This window comes from Nesoenas mayeri (assembly GCF_963082525.1).
Source record: "Nesoenas mayeri genome assembly, chromosome: 1".
Classification (NCBI taxonomy): Eukaryota; Metazoa; Chordata; class Aves; order Columbiformes; family Columbidae; genus Nesoenas; species Nesoenas mayeri.
This window is the reverse complement of record NC_137541.1, coordinates 189,920,208-189,925,196: the sequence shown is the minus strand read 5'-3', so window position 1 is coordinate 189,925,196 and position 4,989 is coordinate 189,920,208.

Sequence of the window (4,989 nt, the reverse complement as noted above, 5' to 3'; positions counted from 1 at the left end):
GCTTTGTCAGCTTAACATGGCGGTACTGCTTAACTACAAAAAACTCAAGGGTAAGGATTCCTAACACAAATTGTTGAAGGACTTATCTTACTGATATATGTCTTCCTGAAAATAATTAGTTTCTGTAGTATAACCACTTTTTCTTGGATGTTTGCACAAGTACGGAAGCGTTCAGGAATGTATTTTTCATCTTTTGCTGTCCTAGAGCCTGGTAACGACTTCCCAGAGATAAGCCAGATCATGGTATTCTGTGCTATCACAGGCATTAGTTCTTCAAATTCCTCTTGAAACTAATCTGAAATGTCAGGAAATTCTAGTTTATTTGAGCTTTGCAAGGATACTTCAACAGGGCTGCACAATCTTTGCTTGAGTATCTTTGAATCTAGATTAATTTCAGGATTATCATCCTGAATCCTAAAAGACCCAAATGGCCTACAGTCTGCCTGAAAGACTTAGTGCTCCTCAATATTTTGCCACTCATCTTAATTTGGGGGTTACAGAGTCCAGAGCTGAACTTGCCAGAAGCAGGAGGCTGATGTTCGTGCATCTCCCTGGGCCGTGCAATGAATCACTGGAGGAGTTCAGTGGGAGTCTCGCTGTGTTTTGGGAGTGTTGCAGGATTTATCTCCCTTGGCAAGGTTTTTTTCTCTAACTAAGCTCTTAATTGACTTTGTGTGAAATGAATTCCCCAGTTCTGATGCCCTTCATAGAGATAACAGTAGAAGACAGTAAGGAATGGAAGCATGTTTCCTTTTCTTGAGAGAGCTGATAAACATGTCAGTTAATGTTCACGATCAGTGGGCAAACAGGTGTCTGAAAATATATACTTGCTACAGTGAGTGTCTGACTTAAACTAGGTTATTGCACAGTTTCATTTTACACTAACACTTCATTTTTCTCAGTTGTTTTCATACCTGTTACTAGCCAGAATAAGGTCGTGTTGCCTTAATTTAAAATTTACCAGTTGCACAGCTGACACTCAGGAAAGTAACTCTCCTTTTCTCTTCTATTGTTGCAAGAGTGATCTTTATTTCTTATTTTCATTGCATGCAATAGTGTGTATATATATATTTGGTGTTTATCTGGTGAGCCTTGGGCCGCTGCAGCTGTGTGCAGGGACACTTTCAGCAACACAATCCCTAAAGGGAGCATTTGTTAAACACATGATCTCTTTCGTCATTTTGCCTGATTACAAGCTTGCAAAGGGGATACAACTCCTCTCTTCTGCTAATACTGTTTTGAATCTATCTACTGTCATTCTTGCAAATTAACTATTGTCAAATTAGTCTAAATTGTAGTTAACTCAGGCCAATACATAGTCACAAAGAATCTCATCCAGATTTTTAGATGTTTTTTCTAATTAATTCTTGTTCTGCTTGTATTAATAGCTGTGACCACTGAGAGTCCTAATCTGAATAACCATAGGGAAATGGAATAATCAGTACATCTGTATGGTTTTATTAGCCACATTAAAAAATATATATCTATAAATTGCACAGGCACACTCCCTTAAATCTGACAATGGTATGCAGCCTATATAAATTGTGTCAGGTTTACAACATTGTAATACAGCATGATGGTTTTCCAGTCCTGTCCAGGAACAAGGTTTCAGGCATGATTTGGATGCCATCTTGTCATGCAGCTGATGCTTTAAAAGGTCAGAGGAAAATAATAATTAAAATCGGGAGCTTTACATGTAATTATTTAAAAAGGTAGTGCTTTTATACTAGTTAGGTTCTCATGCACCTTCAGGAAACCAAATGGAGGAATGAGAAGCCCAAAATACCTCTGACTTCAGGCAAGACTGTGCAGGGAGTCTTATTCTTCCTTTCAGGTTTTGTGTGTTTTTTTCCCCTTTTTCAGTCTTTAAGCCCTTGTGATTTTCAGTGGCCTTACAGCCGCAGGGTCAGCCCTGCCCGCGCTCGCCAGCCGTGCTCGCGGCTGCTGGAGCCAGCGGCGGGTGTGCGTTACATGCCGTTGGCCGCTGCTTCCTGCGGTTTGGAGACACCGAGTTTCCTCACATCCTTTCCTTTCCCCTATTCTTTTTACACATGTATTGTCTGTCATCTTTTATCTCTGCCTATAGGGAAAAAAAAAATTACCTTTAAAATTCAAGTAGCTGTTCCTTTGCTTTCTGTCTTTCTTTCCATGACAATGTAAGAGGAGCTCTTGACTGCTTCTAAATTCACATTTATGAGCTTATGTAGAGAAACATTCCCTCAGCCGCTCTCATTTTACCCAGGCAATGCTTTGCTTACTGCAGATAGGAGAGAGAGAGGCAGAGAAGAGAGGGATGCAGAGAGAGAGAGAGAGACTCGATTTGCAATATGGGGTTCAAATTTGGGAGCACAAACACTTCTAATTCAAGTGCATTTGGTAAGAGACGTGACAGAACTCTGTTCTAAGTCTGTACACAGAAAAAATGCTTATTTTATGAAAGAAGTATACCACTGTATTGCAGTGTTAGATGCAATAAGTGGATCTTATTAATACTTTTGTATGCAAAGTAAGTATTTATAATAAAGGTACAGAAGTTTAACATTGCACGATTAAACATGTACAAATCTGATATGGGGTATTAGTGTCTGTATCTGGAGTTTTTAAAGATAATTTACACATGTGTGCTTTGCGATGCTGTAGCAATGTCATATTGGTTCTTGTATACGGCTGACTTCTATGAGAGAAGCTGAAACTCCTGTCCTGGGGGTTGTGCTTCAATCAGGCATTCAAAGTAACTGGTAAGGATGTGTTCTGGTGTTTCTGGAGCTCAGGTAGAACACCTTCATTTTTCTATTGACTGGTCTCGCACTTTGCACAGTTTTATAAGTAGTTCTCGGAAGATGAAATACAGCCAAGGACATAGAGAGCAAATTGAGTACATCCCTAGTACTAGAGAGAGAATAAAAATAAGTGAAAGTGTGTATCAGTCTGTATGTCACACTTCCCATGAAGTGGGATGTGTGGAAAGCATGCCAGAGAAATAACTTCAAAGCCACTTCTGTGTGCCAAACATCAAGAATATGCGCGTGGTTCTGACTCCTCTGTGAGTGTGACAGCTAGGAAGGAGGGTGGTTTGCTGACTGATGGAGATGGAATGCATTTGTCATCTTAGACAAAAATTTGAGATGCTCTTGTGAAGACTGTTTTTGTCTCTGGAGGAAGCTGAAGGATAGGCTCACACCTTGCAGTTTGTGTGCTCCTTTGGCCAGAACTGTTGCTTTAATAGACACCTTTATGATCACTAGATGAAACTGAGAGCACTGATTTAGAGAATCAGTTGAATAAAACTGGGTTATCTTTCTGTTACTCTTAGGGATCCATCTATAGTTATTATATTCCTGCTTAAACTCTGGAACGATCACAGCTGAATGTGCAACATGCCGTGCATGGAGATGAAGTGGGCTTTGGGGGAGAACACAGAGAAGCTGGAAACCTGCAGGCTGAGCATATAATCAAGGATTCTCTGAGCTGATACTGAACGATACAAATTTCTATGCTCCAGTTCCTTTAATAGTAGTTATGAGTAGACTCATTTCTAAAACTGATATCATTTGTGCATCTGAATTTTGGTGTGGCCTGAGTAACACACATGAGAACCATCTGTTTGGGGACTCAGGCAAAAAATAAGTACTTCACATATTTGTCTTAAATGAAGAACTAAGATATAAGCTATACCTGGCTGTTTGAACTGCCACACTTCTGAAAATGGGCAGGTGTCAGTGCTGAGGATCTGGGGAACAGTTTGCTCCAACCTGAGGGTACAGATGAAGCTCAGACAAGTAGGAGCTTGGGCAGTGGTGTTTTCTGCTGTTCTGGAACAGTTCTCCCCCATTTGAGAAAGGAAGATCATATTCTTGAGAGGCTCATAAGATTTTTTATTTATTTATTTTTAATCCTAAAACCACAAGGAATCAGATCTCCTGGCTTGGGTGACACGTGGGATCATGGCAGCATTGACTGAGAACTCGAGTGGTGCTGGAGAGAAGCTCTGAGATTTGGGCACATGGATTTCACTCAGATCCGAGCTGAAGTGCAAGTCAAATGATCTGAATCTCACCCTTCATTGGTAATAGAAGATACAAAATTCGCTTCATTATTTGGCTGTAGAAGTAGTATCTAGACTCAGAACAGGTACTAGCCCAGGGGTTTCAGATCACATCTTTGCATCAGGTTGTAACAGACAGCTTGTTAAGACCTAAGGCATGGATATTCAGGGAGGATGAGATGGAGATTAAGTGACTGTGCATTACGTGGAGTCTGACGCTGTAGGAAGATGTGAAGGGTGGGAGAAGATGAGAAATGAAATCTTCACAAGGACTCAAGCTGAATTTTCTCCCTTCTTTTCAGTATTTATTTCAAAGTGTTCTCTGATACACTGTTTCCATGAGGGTTTTTTTGTGTGTGTATTTTTTTCTTCAATGTTGGAAAGACATTTGAAACCTAATTTAGGTCTGTCCCATTACATTGCATAGGACAAGTTTACTGAAGGGTGAGATAAGTTTTGTCTTCCTTTCTTGGTTCCTCTTCATTAACAGAAGTTCATGCAACAGAAGCAATCCAGTCCTGGGCAAGTGACTATTTCTGCCACAGGGCAGCCCGGTCCATCTGTGTTGCATCTCATCCAGCACTGAATCAATGCAAGTTCAATATGTTGGAATTTTAAAAAGTCTATATGTTAGAATAGGCCACAAATATATTTGCCCATCCATGAAAAGCAGAATTTTCATTATCTTTTTGTTTTCATGGCAAGGAAAGGAAAAAGACTGGACTTCCTAAATTTCTGTGATCGCTTTGGACAGTGGCCTCTCTTAACAGCAAGTGTAGAACAAGCAAGTGTAGAACAGCAAGTGTAGAACAAGCTCTTTGTAACTGATGGGAAATGTCATTAAAATGATACTCTCTATAATGTACTTCCAAGTTCCAAACATTTTGGATTTTTTTCCTCTCTATCAGTAACACGTAACACTTTTTTTTTTTTTTATATAGAGG